Raw genomic sequence first — 19,032 nt, forward strand, 5'->3', positions numbered from 1 at the left:
ATTTTTTCTTTAATAATTTTTGGTCAGATTTTTTTTAGTTTTACATTAAAGCAGTGCTTTTTATTTTTAAACAATAGTTTTTCATTCCTTTTAAAAGACACATTTTTCGATCCATTCCGTTTACAAGGATTAGAAAAAAGCATCACTGCTGCCTGACATGGACGTCTTCTGACTCTTCCTATGTTTCAGGATAGGTCATCTTTGGACATTGGTTACAGTGGGCTAATGACAGAGAGATGAGAGAACTTGAGGCTGTTTGGCAGTGTGTTTTGCTGAAGAAAGATTACAATTTGTACAAAGAGACAAGTCTTCAATTATTCTCTAAAGGTGGCAAGAGTCAGTCCCAACCTGATGTCAAGTGAAGGAGACTTCCAAAGCAGGGGCTATTCATTGAGACTATCGTTCACCTACTTCTAGCAACCTTATAGATTCCAGAGCCTTCATTTGAGTAATAGGACACAATTCTGCCAATGAGTGTCATATGCTTACTTCCTTCATTCCTGTTTTCCTTGATCAGGTAAGGCCCTTTGCAGCATGAGGCACTTTGTTTTGCTTTTACTCTCTTTGATCAGATTCATACTTGTCAAGTGCAATGAGCAGAATCGTTGCCAAGGAATTACCTCAAATAATTTCAAATTGTAACATTGTACATGTCAAATATGAAAATAGAATCTGCTATCCCTTGTAGAAAATATAGTATACAGTACTGTGAGGGGTGTGTTCGCTTACTGTTCCATAGAACTTTGCTTGACTGTGTGGCAATGGAAGTTTCTAAAGCTCTGTGCACAATTTGAAAATGTACCCTGAAAGTAACATGGCTTCCTAACACACATCCTTATGGTTTAATACTATGGTATTTAAAGAGCTCTTTAGGTAATCAGAGTTTTATCTTACTTTGTTTGACAGTGTATTCTGGACAGGGTCCAGACCACTTGAACTGTAACAGTCTATTAATATTAGTTTAATGTAGTCTGTGCTGAGAGGACCAATGTCTTGGGTCTCTCCTGTGGTATGTATGAAAAGTGATGACAGTGTGTCCTAGTCTTGTTTATTTTATTTTATAGTCAAATATCAAGGAATATGTTTGTGTCTGCTTTTAAAAATACATTAAAGAAATAACATGTCTGTGAATCAGACTTAGTGTATAATTTGTCATTTAACCAAAAAGTAGACCTTGTTGTGCCATTATCAAATTTTTTGGGGAAAAAAAAGTGAATTCTTTAGTTGAAAGATGTCAGTATCAAGAAATAGCAACAATACATTTTATGTTACCAACTCACATGGTATAGACTGGGAATACAGACAGTAAACTTTGTCTGAAGATAAAGCATGCAGTGAAAAATTTGCAAATACACTTGCACCTCCGTAGTCCAGGTGTCCCTAATCCCAGAACACCCAGGCTGTGTCTAGACTGGCCAGTTTTTCCGGAAAATCAGCCGCTTTTCCAGAAAAACTTGCCAGCTGTCTACACTGGCCGCTTGAATTTTCGCAAAAGCACTGACTTCCTACTGTAAGAAATCAGTGCTTCTTGTGGAAATACTATTCTGCTCCAGTTTGTTTTCCGCAAAAAAGCCCTGATCGCGACAATGGCGATCGGGGCTTTTTTGCAGAAAAGCACGTCTAGATTGGCACGGACGCTTTTCTGCAAAAAGTGCTTTTGCGGAAAAGCGTCCGTGCCAATCTAGACGCTCTGTTCCAAAAATGCTTTTAATAGAAAACTTTTCCGGTAAGAGCATTTCTGGAAAATCATGCCAATCTAGATGCAGCCCCAGTGTTCAGACCATGGCAGGTAGAGGACAAAGGGGTTTTGTGTATCCTTCTACTTTTCACAAATGTACATGTGTGTAAACAAATGTAAATTTTGCACTCTGTTTCCTGACAGTTCATGAATACAATCCTGAAATTCGTTGAATTGATTGCAAATCATTCAGCCTACTCTCTTCTTTAAAAGAAGAAATTTCGTTAATCTCACAACAATCCTTTTATTCAGGCTCTTCTGCCACTTCCATATCTGAACACTTCATTGCCCTTTCATCCATCTCTAATACTTTTGATGACTTCTGACCCATGCTAGATTTAAATGTATGGCCTAATGATACTAGAGAAAGAGAGAAATGCATAGAAGAACCAAAATATGGCTTCCTAATTCTTTGTCTAGCATGAACCTAGGGTGCTGATGAGCTCTAACCCATGCGATTTGGCAACAGCCTCTAAATAATCATCTGCCAGCTGGGGATAGGTGGAGCACAATGTGCTTCAGCCATCCTTCCTATCTCCAACAAACACCATAGGCTGAGATCTGCAGGGAGAGATGCCTATGGAGAAACTCTCTGTTATGCCCGCAGGGAGCTAACATCTCTCACAAGGCGTCTGAGGTGTTAGGATCAACTCTCAAAAGAGTTAATCTTCAGTATTTTCTAAGCATCCCGCTACATTGTACACTTCTCAGTCAGAGATGAGTTTACACACAAATGTGTCTGTGGTTTATAATTACAAATCCTGACAGAAAACGTTTCTTTAAAACCTGTAGCGCTAACAGCTGTTTCTGATTATTGTAAATTTATAGGTGAAAAAGGTATACCCTGGTTGCCCTATGGTATGATATTGTTCATCTGGGTATAGTACTATTGTAAAAAAGCCCAATGAAAATCCAGATAATATTATGAGACCTAATTCTTTTTTGATGGATGCTATGACTATGACTAGAGTGAAAAAACCATTTCCTCAAGAGGTTTATAAATGAATACATCTACAGCTGGGATTAAGGGATTGCACAGAAATGCACACTGCATTTGACCCTGTGTGCTGAAATTCTAAATTCTAAATGTCAAAAGCTTTATAATTTAATTTTCATAAATATGGTTGGAACTAAACCAGAAATTATCAGCAAAATCCTTGTATGCTGTTGCATGTATTTCAGTTCTTTTTCTAAAACATTCACCCAACACATTTTTAGGTGAGCATATATTATGTTATATTAACAAGATAGCAAAGCAAGAAAAATGAAAAGGTGGCACTGTTAAGCATATGGATTTATATTAGCTCGTGAAAAAGCAAGAGATACAATATTATATAAGAAGGTAAATAATGACCTAATATTTTACATAGATTATATAGCTGGAGAGCTGTGTGACTAGAGCTGTAAGAGTAATGGAGAAAATTATATGTCTGAATAATTTATTAAGACAATATTACACAATATATCAAATTATTCAAACAGTTGCACATATGGATAATAGGCAAGTGCTTGAAATTACACAGAACTTTGTATAACAACCTAGAGCTTTTCATCTCCAGACTTCAGTTCATTTGTCTGTGTGTTTTTGCCCTGTATCAACAGTTAACAGAAATGGGCCCGCAATCTCATAGTGTAGAGGAATGTAGGCCCCTTTCCAGGACTTTTTCATTGAAAAACTGACACATTTGTAACATGTACTTTCTGAAGAAAAAATCTGATAATTCCTCACCAAAAGGGGATTTAATATTGTCCCCCCCCCCTCCCCTCCCACACACACAGAAAAACCCTACCTCTACTTACAAAGTGATAGAGATGCAGCCATGTTAGTCTGGTCTAGCTGAAACAAAAGACAGGACTATGCAGCACTTTAAAAACTAACAAGATGGTTTATTGGGTGATGAGCTTTCGTGGGCCAGACCCACTTCCTTTAAAGTGCTCATAGTCCTGTCTTTTGTTTCTACTTACAAGGGTTACTAATTGATTTATATTTATTGAAACAATAGTGGGTTTCTCTGAAGAAGCATGTAATTGTTAAGAAGGTGAAGATGTGATTGTGAAGATTAATGGTGAAGATGTAGTCAAATGGGCCAGAGGATTAGGGAGGGAAGAAACCAAGTAGAAAGATGTGAATGCTAACACTGTAAAAGGTAACAACTCTCTTGAATGGGTTTACTACTGTGAAAATCCATTAGTTAAATGTGATGGACGGAAGGAGTGTTGTGCTTTTCTAAATATCACAGCATTTAGTAACTAAGGCTGTGTCCAGACTCAGGGGTTTTTTCAAAAAAAGTAGCCTTTTTTCGAAAAAACTTCACCTGCGTCTAGACTACAGCCGAGTTCTTTCGAAATTAAATAGAAAGAACGCGGCTTTTCTTTCGACGGTGGTAAACCTCATTGCACGAGGAAGAACGCCTTTTTCGACGGAGATCCGTCGAAAATAAGTGAGTGTGGACGTGGGGAGGCCATTTTTTCGAAAATACTGGCCTCCAGGAAGAAGCCCTGGTGGACAATCTGGGGCATGGCTTGCATGTCTCTGGTTCCTGGCTGCAGCCATTTCTTAAAGGGACAGGCACCCTCACAGCCACTTGTTGCAGCAAAGCAGCCAGAGCACACGGCTACTTAGGTGCAGCATGTCCCAGCCCCAAGACCCTCCTGGCCCTTCCAGAGAGCCTTCTGGGGACCCAGCCAGGGGCTCCAACCGCCGGGCACCGTCATGGTCTGGGCCAGAGATCAAGACCCTTCTCGAGCTCTGGGGAGAGGAGGAGGTCTTACAAGCCCTCAAAAGCAGGCGGCGAAATGCGGACATTTATGGCCGCATGGCAGAGGCCCTGGCCCAGAAGGGACACTACCCCCGCACCCAGGACCAGGTGCGCTCCAAAGTTAAAGAGCTGCGCCAAGGGTATGTCAAGGCCAGGGAGGAGAGCTCCCATTCTGGTGCAGCCCCCTACTACTGCCCTTACTATACTGAGCTGGACCAGATCCTGGGTGATGGTGGTGAAGCATGCACACCACGGCATTTCGTCCAGTCAGGCTTGGCAGACCCTGTGGTGGACGCGCCAGAGCAGGACCCAGAGCACTCAGGAGACGGGGACATGGTGCCAGAGGAGGACAGTGAGGAGACGGCGACCCTCACCCTGGAGCCAGTCACCCAGACCCCAGAGGCCTCCCAGGTGTCATCTGGCGCAGGAGATGAAGCAGCAGGTGAGTGCAGTGAGGTTGTGTAACACCCGGGGGGGGGGGGGAAAGGTAGCTGGGTGCACAGTGGGTGATGCACAAGGGAAACCTGTCATGCTCAGGCTGATGCCCAGGTCACACACAGTGTTGCCTTCAGAATGTCTGATTCCCCTGTCTCAAGGAGAGGGCATGCCCTTTTGGACAGCTGTTGCACACATGACTGATTGTGATAGAAATGTAGCCGTGTTACTCTGATCTGAAGAAGTGGGTCTGGCCCACGAAAACTCATCCCCTAATAAACCATCCTGTTAGTATTTTAAGTGCTACAGAGTCCAGTTTTTTAGGACTGATTGTGTCTTCTTCTTTTCCTCCACAGCTGGACCAGCCGTGCAAGAGGGCCGCAGCACTCCAGCCCCACCTCCATCTCCATCTCAGGGACATGGGAGCCGTAGACACAGGCGTGTGTATGTGGACATCCTGAGGCAGCATGTGGAGGCCGTGCAGGAGCTCAACACCATCCTGCGAGAGAGGGCGGAGGCAGAGGATCGGTGGCGTGACCGGCTGATGGAGGAGCTGGTCCAGCAGCGCACGTCCCTGACTGCCACTCTCAGGGAGGTCTGCGGCTTGCCTGCTCCTGTGTCTGGTCCTGCTCCTCCAGCACCACATGACCCCGCCCCACCAAACCCCCCTTCCACAACTGCATCCCTTTCCCCCCTTGGACCTCCCTCTCCCCCAGTCCCCCCAGTTCCCCAGCTCCTCTCTCCCCCTGGCCTTCCTCTCCCCAGGCCTCCCCGTCCCAAGAGCACCCTATCCAGCCAACCGACAGGTGCACCACCCGATCCCGTGGCCATGGTGGACCCCGAACACGAGGCCCAGGCAGGAGACTGAGATCAGGCAAGCACCGTGCAACCTGATCCCCTTCCCCCCTCCAGGTTTCAAGTCCCCTTCCCCCCTCCAGGTTTCAAGCACCCCCATCACCCCAGTTAAATGACAAAGAAAGTGTTCAACAAAATGTTTATTGTACATAGTTTTTTCTACATAAAAAATGAACAAAAGCTTTTTTATGTTTGCAACAGTTATACTATTTTTTGAGTGATATTTAAAAAAATAAAACAGAACTTATTATTTTGAGACAAACCCTGGTGTTAATGATTTCTCCAAACAGGGTCAGGAGATGGGTTGTGGAGGGAAGCTTCTTTTGGGCCAGGGCCCAGTCCCCAGGCAGAAGCCCCTCAGTAGAGTCAGTGGCCTCCACTTGAGAATTGCTCCCGTAGGGCCTCCCGTATGCAAACAGCAGACCGGTGAGCCTGGCGGATGGCAGCTGTCCAGGGCTGGGCAAAGTGCCTCTCCTGGCCTTCAGCACCTGTACCCCACCCTGGTAGGAAGGCCTCCCCTTTCCTCTCCACCAGGTTATGGAGAACGCAACACGCAGCCACCACCTCAGGGATGTTGCTCTCCCCCATGTCTCGGCGTGTGAGCAAGCACCGGAATCTGCCTTTTAAATGCCCGAACGCACATTCCACCTGGTTGCGAGCCCAGTTAAGGTGAGCATTAAACTGCTCCTTGCTCGCATCCAGGTGGCCGGTGTAGGGCTTCATCAGCCACGGCATCAGGGGGTAGGCCGCATCAGCCACTATGCACACCGGCATGTGCACATCCCCAACTGCAAAGTTGTGATGCGGGAAAAATGTTCCTGCCTGAAGCCTCCGGTAGAGGTACGAGTTCCTGAAGATGCGGGCATCATGTGCCCGCCCTGACCACCCAACACAAATGTCAGAAAACTGGCCACGATGGTCGACCAGGGCCTGGAGGACCATAGAAAAGTAGCCCTTTCTGTTAATGAATTGGGCTGCTCGATGGGGTGGTGCACGGATTGGAATGTGTGTCCCATCAAGCGCTCCTCCACAATTCGGGAACCAAGGGCAGCAAAGCCGGCCATGACGCTGTCCAGATCTGGTAGACAGATGAGCCTGTTGAGCAGCTCCGAATTGATAGCCCTCACCACCTGCAGAACGAGACAGACAACAAAATGTTAGAAGGGGTGCCTTATCTCTTAGGAGGAGAACCCACCACCCACCTTCCCTCTCAAACACCCCAGGAATCCCCTCCTCAGAACCCCCCCCCAAAAAAATTCAGGGTGAGTGGAGTAGCTCCCTCCCACTCCCACTCCACTTTGCCCTTCCTGACAGTCTCCCTTCCCCCCACCCCATACTGTGACTGTCCCCAGACAATGACTTACCTCCATCAGGATGGATCCAACAGTAGACCTGCCCACTCCAAATTGGTGTCCCACGGAGCGGTAGCTGTCGGGGGTTGCCAGCTTCCAGAGGGCAATGGCGACCCTCTTTTCCAGGAGGATAGCGGGCCGCAGGTGAGTGTCTTGCCGTTGCAGAGCAGGGGCGAGCCAGGTACACAGCTCCTGGAAAGTGGTCTTTCGCATCCGGAAGTTGCGTAGCCACTCTTGGTCATCCCAGAGCTCCATCACGAGCCGGTCCCACCAGTCAGAACTGGTGTCAAGCCTCCAAACACACCTGTCCACAAAGAAGTTTCGAGGCAAGGGCAGTGCGGCTGCTTGACGGACGATCCCTTCGTACCTCTGGTCTGGGTCCAGATGGGGAAGTAGCCTCATGACTGTGCCATGCAGATGCAGCAACACTTGCAGTATGATGGCGTGGGGCCATCGCCTGCCCAGGGGCAGCTCTGGCTCCATGCCAAAAAAATGGGTCTAAAACAGAAAAACCTCCACACAAAAAACCTGCTGGGGTGTCCCAGGAAGCTGAGCACTCCAAACCAGCACTGCAATGCCTTGCGTACCTCCTAGAGGGACAGCAAAGGCAGCTGTAGAAGCAGAGCAACGGGTGTTCAGGAGTGTCCCTTTAACCACGCCGCGTCTCTGCAAAGGGCAGGCAGGCAGCAGCACCCGGAAGGAAATGCTGCCCCCATGCCCTGGCAGAAGTGGTTCCGGGTGGTTTTTAATTTTGAAAGAGCATCCAGCAGTCAGGATGCTCTTTTTCGAAAAAGCGGATCGATTTTCCGATCCACGTATTGTAGTCTAGACGCGCTCTTTCAAAAGTATCTTTTGAAAGAGCCTCTTTCGAAAGAGGCTTGCAGTCTAGACATAGCCTAAAGGATTAAACTCGGAATCCCTGAAAAAATCCAGCAAGTGTTGGCAGAGAGCCATGAGAGCTAATAGGAAGAAAGTGTTAAGGTTTGAATTGATAAACAGACCTTCAGTCTTCTTTGTGTGAGAGAAGCAAGAGGGGCTGGGAGAAAGATGGAATGAGCCTGGGAGACAGAAATGAAATTTACAGTAATAACCATGTCTAGAACAAAAACTTGAAGCAGCAAAGGTAAGTAGACAGGGAATGTGTATTTAGTTGTGACCAGGTTATCTTCTTTGTTTTGTAGTTTGGTTAAATTCCTCTGTGCTGAGTCCATGTGCCCCTTCCTCTACACTGTAATTAAAGCTGAATTCTAGGGAAGTAATTCTCTGTGCCATAATCTATTTTTTTTCTGTTGCTCTCTAATACCTAGTAACCAAGTATATCTTTTTAAAGGCTATGATCTGATTCTTGCATCCTGGAAGGTAATAGGAAGTCTGTGTATGCATGTCTAAGACTGAGAGGTCAGCTATTAGAGATTACAGTTTTTATTTTTTTAAGCTCTCTTGTGATTAAAAAGAACTTGGGGTACCCCTCTGGGCAAAGTGCCCAAATGAATCTTCCCGAGTTTAAGAAGAAAGTTGGGGTTTTTTTCCACTTGGGAGGTGGCAGCATACCTCTTAAAGTCAGGGAATCTGTGACCTTGGGGAGTTCTTTAAACAGAAACCTCCCCCCTCTAGTCCTTTTTTGGACTGGGGTCCACTAAGCCACAGAAAAATCAGTTTGGGGCCACACACAAGTGAAAAGCAAAAAAACAAAAACCACAAACCCTCCATGACGTGGCCCCCAACTGAGGAAAACTCCCCACATTCCCCTTGCACACTAGGGACTTGAGGGCCCCAGGCTATAGATTTTGTGTGCTCCAGCCCTGTAGAGGGGGCAACGAGGGGGGCTGGAGTACCAGCATGGCTCCCTAATGCTGGGGGCACAGCCCTGAGCCTCAGAGGCAGGATCCAGGCAAGCTAGTGGCTGCATCTGTCCCCTGAGCCAAAGGTTCCCCACCCCTGTCTAGAGGCATGGTATTAAGGTGTCTTGCAGGCCCCCACCATCTGCACTCAATGTGCCAGTGTGGGGAACAGCCTTGACAGTAAAGTTTTAAATATTAAGTAGTTCTCCAGGGTTTCATCAAACATTTTATTTGGCCTCCCTTATCTTAAGTTTTTCTTTGAGATTTGGGTTCATTTTATGCAGTGAGGTCAGAGTAAAACTTAACATGTGTGGATAAAAGAAATTCGATCGTCTTGAAGCTTGATATACTAAGAGCTTTTCAAAAGTTGGTATGAGCTATAATTCAGGAAGATCTGATCATTGCAGAGATACTACCATGAAATTAACTTCGACAGAAGTGAAAAACTAGGGTGATCAGATTGTAAGTGTGAAAAATCAGGTGGGGAGTAATAAGTGCCTCTAACAGACAAAGCCCAGAATATTGGGGCAGGCCCTGTAAACTCCAGACATCTGGAGACTCTATTAAAAACAAAAATGTAAACAATTTGAAGCCCAAATCAGCCCTGGTGAAAGCAGTTATCATTACTGGGCTAAATTTGATCCTTAATCTTGTAGAATGCATACTTCTTAAGAAAGTAAAAAATAAATAAGTCTTAATTTAAGTTTGATGAGAAGCTGAAGGGTCACTTCTCGTTTAAAAATCTTTGGCTGGTTTTCTTTCCATCCTTAGAAAAACAAACTAGCAGAGTTTAATGTGGCGTTATCCTTTTGGGCGCATATCTGATTGTAAACTCTTTAGGAGGAGTTCATTTATATTCATTAGATACAGGTTGAACGTCTCTAGTCCTGCAACCTCAGGACCTGAACATTGATGAACTGGAGAATTTGCCAAACTATGGGAGATCAGTATTGTCTAGCACAGTTGCCAACACTTCCACTGCTTACTGAGCTCTTAGAAGACATTTAGGGGTAAATTATAGAATCATAGAATCATAGAATAATAGGACTGGAAGGGACCTCGAGAGGTCATCGAGTCCAGCCCCCCGCCCTCAAGGCAGGATCAAGCTCCGTCTACACCATCCCTGACAGATGTCTATCTAACCTGTTCTTAAATATCTCCAGAGAGGGAGATTCCACCACCTCCCTTGGCAATTTATTCCAATATTTGACCACCCTGACAGTTAGGAATTTTTTCCTAATGTCCAATCTAAACCTCCCCTGCTGCACTTTAAGCCCATTACTCCTTGTCCTGTCCTCAGAAACCAAGAGGAACAAATTTTCGCCTTCCTCCTTGTGACACCCTTTTAGATATTTGAAAACCGCTATCATGTCCCCCCTTAATCTTCTTTTTTCCAAATTAAACAAGCCCAGTTCATGAAGCCTGGCTTCATAGGTCATGTTCTCTAAAACTTTAATCATTCTTGTCGCTCTTCTCTGTACCCTTTCCAATTTCTCCACATCTTTCTTGAAATGTGGTGCCCAGAACTGGACACAGTACTCCAGCTGAGGCCTAACTAGTGCAGAGTAGAGCGGCAGAATGACTTCACGAGTTTTGCTTACAACACACCTGTTGATACAACCTAGAATCATATTTGCTTTTTTTGCAACTGCATCACACTGTTGACTCATATTCAACTTGTGGTCCACTATGACCCCTAGATCCCTTTCCGCCATGCTTCTTCCTAGACAGTCGCTTCCCATCTTGTATGTATGGAACTGATTGTTCCTTCCTAAGTGGAGCACTTTGCATTTCTCTTTATTAAACCTCATCCTGTTTACCTCTGACCATTTCTCTAACTTGCTAAGGTCATTTTGAATTATGTCCCTATCCTCCAAAGAAATCGCAACCCCACCCAGTTTGGTATCATCTGCAAACTTAATAAGCGTACTCTCTATCCCAATATCTACATCACTGATGAAGATATTGAACAGTACGGGTCCCAAAACAGACCCTTGAGGAACTCCACTTGTTATCCCTTTCCAGCAGGATTTAGAACCGTTAACAACAACTCTCTGACTACGGTTATCCAGCCAATTATGCACCCACCTTATCGTGGCCCTATCTAAGTTATATTTGCCTAGTTTATCAATAAGAATATCATGCGAGACCGTATTAAATGCCTTACTAAAGTCTAGGTATATGACATCCACCGCTTCTCCCTTATCCACAAGGCTCGTTATCTTATCAAAGAAAGCTATCAGATTAGTTTGGCATGACTTGTTCTTCACAAACCCATGCTGGCTATTCCCTATCACTTTATTACCTTCCAAGTGTTTGCATATGATTTCCTTAATTACCTGCTCCATTATCTTTCCTGGGACAGACGTTAAACTGACCGGTCTGTAGTTTCCTGGGTTGTTCTTATTCCCCTTTTTATAGATGGGCACAATATTTGCCCTTTTCCAGTCTTCTGGAATCTCCCCTGTCTGCCATGATTTTTCAAAGATCATAGCTAAAGGCTCAGATACCTCCTCTATCAGCTCCTTGAGTATCCTGGGATGCATTTCATCAGGGCCTGGTGACTTGCTGACATCTAACTTTCCTAAGTGATTTTTAACTTGTTCTTTGTGTATCCTATCTTCTAAACTTACCCTCTCTCTGCTTGTATTCACTACGTTAGGCACACCTCCAGACTTCTCGGTGAAGACCGAAACAAAGAAGTCATTGAGCATCTCCGCCATTTCCAAGTTCCCTGTTACTGCTTCTCCCTCCTGACTAAGCAGTGGGCCTACCCTGTCCTTGGTCTTCCTCTTGCTAATTAAGAGCACACAACACTGTAAGTTAGGACTAGTATCTGTAAACAGACTTTGAGACTGCAGGAAACTTGGCCACACCCATGATAAGTGGACATCCAACTAACTAAAATCATGCCAGGCCACAGATATTGCACGACCGAAGTGTGCCAGGCTAGAAAGATTCAACCTGTATTAAGATCTTTAAAAAAGTGTATGTTTTTGCTTTGATAAAAGTGAACATCCATTTGAAAGCAAAATACATGAAAACTTAGGATGCTCAGTCTCAACTTTTATTTCTTTTACACAGCATAACTTGGAATGCCTTGATGTCTTTTAAACCAATGAACTTGGGGTAGAATAATTCCTTTCACTTTAAACTGTCTCAGTGAAATATGGTACCTCAGCCTGAAATAATAAAGGCTCCTGACAGTAAATCAATAAAATCCCACAGAGCAGCAGCCCTGTACTTACCTTGGGGTGGGATATAGCAAAGGCATTGGTGGCAACATTGACTTTTTCAGTAATTTCATAAACTCTCTATTTTCTGGGGGAAAAAATCCATTACCTCTAACAGCATTTCTGAGCTCTCCTGTTTACAAAAGTCTCGCTGAACAAGCTGTCACCTTATTTGCATGTGCATTGAACTGTGTAATTATATTTTTTAAAGTTATGTTAGTTTCTTATAGGGAAAATGTGTCTTGTATATCATTTGGATATACTTTCTGAAGCCGTGGACACAATGTAATTCTCCTTTAATAATGGTTCCCAAGCTATTTCATATGACTCCTCTCCCAATTAGTCATACAGGAAAGCACAGTGGTTATGGCCTCCCAACATTTGTTTGCAATTCCCTCTAGAGGGTGCAATTCTCAAGCTGAGAAGCTGTGATACATCTCCAACTTAGTAAAAAGTGCTCTAGCACTTTTAATTGAAAAAAAGCAGTAATTTGTGTCTCCTACTTTAACACCAAAGAAGATCATAAAACCCTAGGACACAGAAAGTTAAATTTCTCATGATAATGTTAAATTGCTCATGTTACACAGAATGTACGTCAAAGTATTCATTCAACACTCTAACAAATGAATATGGGTGAGTTATTCATTATTCATCCATCCTGGCTCCCTGTGTATTGCAAACTGATTGCTATCACAGTTTGCATTTAATTACCTGACTCTTTTGCCAAAAATTTCCATCTTCTTCTTTCACTCCCTGTTACCCCTAATTCTCTCTATTAAGCTGCCTATTAAAAAAGCCTTGCTTAACAAATTAGGGGGGCTGTGCTTCTGCAAGAGTTTCCACACTTTAATCCTGCATGGAACAGCCTGAGCTAGCCCCCAAGATCACTATTTGTCATCCCACTACCCAAATCCTTTCTGAAGATCACTTTTATTTTAGAAGATATCTGAAAGGAATTCGCTTCCCTCAACTTTGCTATTAGAGTCAAATAAGAATATACCATGTAAAAACAAAAAAACCTCAAAGCATTGCATTAAAACATATCCCATCATCCTGACCATTTTATACCTAGCCTTTGCCTGTTACCAATTTTTGGATTGCTACATAAAGTAACTTGGCCAGAGGTACTGCATCATGCAGAGTCTTTGGGTATATCTATATTACACAACTTTTGGAGACAAGTCTGTGTTGTCACAGCCCTGACACTGAAAGTCAGCATGTGTAAATGCTATTTGTGGACAAAATACTTTCACTGCTAATGAAGGGATTTCACTTTGTCAGCAACAGAATGCTCCTGAAGTAAAGTAGAATTCACGCTTTCACTCGCATTGGCAAATCTTTGATGTTGTTTGGGGGGCCGGCAGAACTAATTCACCCATGAATGACAAAAGATTTGTGGATCAAGTGCAAGTGTGAACATAACCTCAGTAAGTACTTTTGGGCAAAGAATCATCCTTATTTTTCTTCAGCTTTTAGTACAATGTGGTAACTACTGTGAATTATAACACTCTCCTTGTCCTTTTTATTTTCATCCATTCTCTAGGGCATCCTGTCTTCTCAGTACCAAATAACTATTCACGAACCTATTTTTTATCTTTTTTCTCAGACACCATGAGATTCACATACAACAGAGTTTAGTGTATGTTCATCATCCCTTTTCTCATCCAGTTAAATGATTGCTTTTCAAAACTTTAAATGTAATTTGTCTTTTTATTAAGTCCCCTTTTTAAGAGCTCAGAAACAGTGGAATGAATTTTTCTCATGTTTTTTACACACACACAAATCCAACTGAGGTTAATATTATGCCTGGAAAAGCTTGGGCTCAAAAGAAGAATATTTACAAAAATATGTGAAAATGGAAAGTCCACATATATTCTGAAATTGATGGCGGGTTAGCCCATGTTGATACTTTTCTGACATAATATCAAATCAATCTTCTTCATTTACAAGTAAAAAGATTAATTCTCTTAACTAAAGCTTAACTTGGAATCTGACAGTCAAGCAGTTTTCAGACTGGCTCATTAACGCTAATTAGCAATGCAATAATCAGAGTTTCTACAGATGTATTAAAAAAAATGAAGACCATCTCTCCTTTTTGAGAGTTAACTTGACTGCAATAGTAACCAGGTGTAAGATTTCCTTTTGAGTAAGCAACTAAGATGGAATACCCCAAACTTTGAAGTCATAAGTTCTTTTAGTCACTTTTTTTTATAACTTCCTTTAACTCTTTTTTGTTTGTTTGTTAATCCCAAATGCTTTAGTACAGTTTTAGAGCCATGAATATTTGGACTTGGATTTTCAAATAAGCCCAAGGGAGTTAGATGCTTATCTTTAATTGTAATTCAAAAGGGAGTTAGGCCTCAAACTCCCCTACTCCTCTGAAAACTCAGCCTTGGTTTTACTTTATATGCCATCCTCAGTATGTGGATATGTATTCGGTATGCTGTATTGGATGCCATCTGATTGGCGTTTGCGGGGATCTTTCATTGTGGAATTCATTTAGAGGGCATTCAAACTTGTTTTTTCTAGTACCCTTGTATTTCCCAATCGGAACTCATTCTCCAGTGAATCAGTTTCATAATACTTGACTTCTGTGTCTTAAGTTTTTCTTTGTCTGCTTCACTCATATGGTAAAATTTTCAGACCCCTTTCAAGTTACACACCTACTGTATTTTATTCTAAATAATTTTCAGCCTAATTACTAAATGTCACCAAGTTTTCTTCTTTGAGCAGATGCAACCATGTTTTCCATGTATACACCCAGTAAGCTGAAACCAGAGCACTTTACCTCCAAACTTGGTGTTTTCTGAAGTTAAGATACAACATCATCTTGATATGATGAGTCCTTGGTCCTCCTGCATAGGCTCATTCCATTTCCCTTGGTGAATGCATTAACCTGGATTGCCTGCTGCACCAAGCTATTTTCTCTGCCCAGCCTCGTGACATGGTGCTTCTCCCTCCCTCACACCACAATCAAAGTTTCTGGATCTGCAGTTGCTTTATTCCAGCCTGATCTGACTGTACCCGAATCATCATGAGACTCACCTCCTCCGCCAGCCAATCCTAGCTTTTAGTTTGGGATTGTCCTCCCTCCCCTTCAATGACACTCCATATGTTATTGACCAATTTCTTTTCTTTGTTCAGATGTTATGCTCCTCCCACTCAATGAAACAAAAATGTGTTAATCTGTTAACTGGTTTCCCACCCCGACAATAGGAGCTGTCCAAGCAGCAACTTAGTGGGTCTTGTACCTAATTATAGATGTGGGGGGTAACCCCTTTGCCACCTCATGCATTTAAGTGCACGTGATTTTAAGCCTGAGAGTCATTTCATTGATTTCAATGGCTCACATGCTTAAAGTGGTACCCGTACGTAAGTGCTTTGCTGTATTAAAATCATGAATGCCATCTTCTTTAAATGGAAGACTAAGGCATGTAGATTAGGCTACCAGACATAGGAAAATGAAGCAGCGATGTAAATAATCGCCGCTTCATTTAAATTTACATGGCTGCCACACTGAGCCGACAAACAGCTGATCAGCTGTTTGTCGGCTCAGCACGATAGTCTGGATGCGCGGGTGGCAACATCAAAGGTATTTGTCGACCACCCAGGTATGCCTCCTGGGATGAGGTATACCTAGGTGGTCGACAAATACCTTTGATGTTGCCACCCGCGCGTCCAGACTATCGCGCTGAGCAGACAAACAGCTGATCAGCTATTTGTCGGCTCAGCGCGGCAGCCATGTAAATTTAAATGAAGCGGCGATTATTTAAATCGCTGCTTCATTTTCCTATGTCTGGTAGCCTAATCTACATGCCTCTGGTGACAGAGGCATGTAGTCTAGATGTACCCGAAGTAGAATTACCACTAGCAGGTCTGTGTATTTGTATTACACACTGTATGCGTTATGAAGTGTAAATATTCCTACAACCAGTGCTTCAATCCTGGTGCTCAAGGACTTGATTGCAATAATATTAACGCAAGCTAAGAGCTGCTTGGAGCACAAATCTGTCTATCATCCTGTCCTATATAAGGACCTGTGTTTGATAGTTGCTTACCATAACATATTTAAGTGACTAAAGCCTTTTTCTTTGTAGACTTATGCCACCATGTGGAAGTATTTTCTTATCCAAATGTCTATTGTATCAAAATCCTATAAAGTCTTAATAAAGCATATTTTTAAATATTCTGGACTGAGAGAAAAGGTTCTAACTTGTTCCACATCTGCAGTTAGTATAGAATTATGCATGAAACCACTGGACTAGAAATACTCTTCACCTTTTTAAGGAAAGAATGTCTCCTCCCTTCTATATATACAGTGTAGAGTTCTGTTTATGAATAATCAAGAAAATAAATGTCCTCTGAACACAACGAGTATGACAGCCTTACTAGATGGGCTGAGTTTAAATTGAAAAGCACATAAATCTCATAGGTTAGTTGTAAAAATGATATTTAACTGCCTAGAAGAGGTTAATGATAAAAAAATTAAAAGCAGAAAATAAGTGATAATGTTTGGTTCTAATAAAAAGCTGATCCTAAACGTTTCATCTCTCTGTTTTCAAATGTAAATTACAATGACTGTATGGAGTCTACTTAAAAAAAAGTCCTGAATTCATTAAGTACAGCAAGTAGAGACAAAAATTCAAAGCCTTTTATTATTGGCAGGATTATGAATGTCACCTATTCTAACATGAATGTATCTCTTTACCAAATTTCATCTGCTTGGACTGATTTTTTTATGCCATGTATTTGCCTCAGGCTGGACTGATTTTTTTATGCCATGTATTTGCCTCAGGCTGAATTCTGAAGGAAAATTTCAGAAAATGAAATTTTGAAATTCTGAAACTGTAAGAGGAAAAATAAAATTGTTAAGCTCATATTAAGAAAATGTAGGTTGCCTCTTTTTCAAGAAGCACTAGCGTCATTATTCTTCGGAGCAGGGAATTGAAAGAAGATGTTTATGTCCCAGACATGTCTTTTCCCATCTTCATGAAAATCTACTCGAATTTGGCCAAATTATAAACTTCTGAAAATTGCAGTGTGTGCTTGTTCCAAGACTTCCTAGAGTTTTTCAGTTTAATTCCCCCATCTGCACTAATCATGCTAGATCCTGGAATGCTGCAGGCCTTTCCTTGTAATTGAAACAGTAGGTTGCTCTGCATCAGGGTCAGGCCTAAAAACTATCATATGTTGTATGTTCAAACAAAGAACAATGGTGTGAGAATAAGGCTGTTGGCTTGGGCCTTGTGTGACATGGGTTTGCCTGCTCTTTCAATGGGCAAGTCACTCAGGGAAAGATTTTTAAAGGTATTGCATTGCAATGCCTAACTAATTTAGGAGCCTAAATCTTATTTTCAAAAGGGATTGGTCACTTAGAAGTCTGAAAACCATCAATTGTGAGTAGGATTTAGGACTGGTTCAAAAAATAGCAGTGTATTGTACTGGTGGAACAGATTCTCTGAGTAGAAACCTGTTCATGACATACTCAGGGTATCCCCCTTCCCCCCACCATCACCATGAGGGCTACACTATTATTTGTACTGGACTAGTCTGATTAGAGTTAGCACAGGCATGTCACTTCAAATTGGGAATTACACTCCAGCTCAAAGTGTAATCAGTCTGTCAGACTGCCTATGTTTTTAAGGATAGAAAAAGCTGCAAAAGTGGCAGGCTACCATGAGGGGATTAGAAAATTATGTTGAAGCATTGGCCACAGCTCTTATGATTCCTTTCACAAATGGAAGAAGTAGTAGAGAATTTATGGATTCAAAACTTATGGAGTTTCTGATATGCTCTGAAGATTATTTCAATATAGGAAAGGATCTAAACATGAATGCCACATTAATGTATGAATTCGTATTTAAAGATTTAATCAACACACAGGAAAATAGGCAAATTATATTAACAAAGCAATCCTAACTCTCCAGTTTTGCCCCCAGAGAGTTGGATGACTAGTTCTGCTCTTGAATGGATATATTTAATATAGATTGGTCTCAGTTCTTCCATTAGAAATAGATGCACAACTCCATGTATCTCTAGAGGTATCTGCCCAGATGTGTGTGAAGATTAAATTGGGCTCCACATATGAAATATAGACAAATCATGGTTCCTATGAGAATCTTAATGTTTGCATTATAACCCTAATGTTTACGTTGTATTTTTGTACCAATTATACATTCTAGCTTTGATTGCAGGCTACAGTTTATCTACTGCATACACCAATTCAATATTTTTTCATTTATACTAGAGAACAAGCACAAAATGAGGTCTTTTAGCTTCAAGTTGATGATTTTTCTTTCTTTTGTGAAGTTAGCTACAAGTGGCTACTGAATCATATGAACGACTATATTAATTAACTCGTATCCTACCTTTAAACAATGCCTGATTTATCTTACATTGTCTTTTCAAAGCATTCCATGTGTTTTGGTTTGGTTTTTTTGCCCATGACTCATGGTAAACAGAGGTTGAGAGAAGGTAATATTTCCTTGTTTGGGAACTTGTGAAGTACTAGGCATTTTCAAGTTTTAAAGCTCATCCCATTATTTTAAAAAGCTAAGCTATGATTTATTTATGCAGGAAAAGTGTGGGGGCATTTTACTCATGTTAACATAGATGAAGAATTGCTGAAAGGGTTTTGTTTACATTTCCCTGTCGGTACTCTTTAAAAAGAAAACCTCCATTAGATGGCGACCAAACATGGAAATTACAGCATAAATTTCAAGTGTTGAGATTTATGTGTCTATAGACATGCAAGGGTATAATAAAGCCTGTTTTGAAAATGTAGCTATTGTAGTAATTACTAATGCTTATTGTTTAGCC

At 42.1% G+C, this 19,032-nt stretch overlaps 1 protein-coding gene across 5 annotated transcripts in view; it reads left to right on the top strand.

Annotated features, from left to right (window-relative positions):
- The window catches only part of ANO3 (anoctamin 3), a 371,038-nt gene that overhangs the window by 52,489 nt on the left and 299,517 nt on the right, over positions 1–19,032 (top strand). Inside the window, exon 2 of one of the 5 annotated variants that reach the window (XM_089778597.1) lies at positions 190–517. The exons of the other annotated variants lie outside the window; for them this stretch is intronic. The gene's annotated coding sequence lies outside the window, so the exon portion shown is untranslated. The remainder of the gene's footprint in view (positions 1–189; positions 518–19,032) is intronic. 5 annotated transcript variants of the gene reach the window in all.

The sequence above is a fragment of the Pelodiscus sinensis genome, chromosome 5, assembly GCF_052426305.1.
Source record: "Pelodiscus sinensis isolate ZL-2025 chromosome 5, ASM5242630v1, whole genome shotgun sequence".
Taxonomy (NCBI): domain Eukaryota; kingdom Metazoa; phylum Chordata; order Testudines; family Trionychidae; genus Pelodiscus; species Pelodiscus sinensis.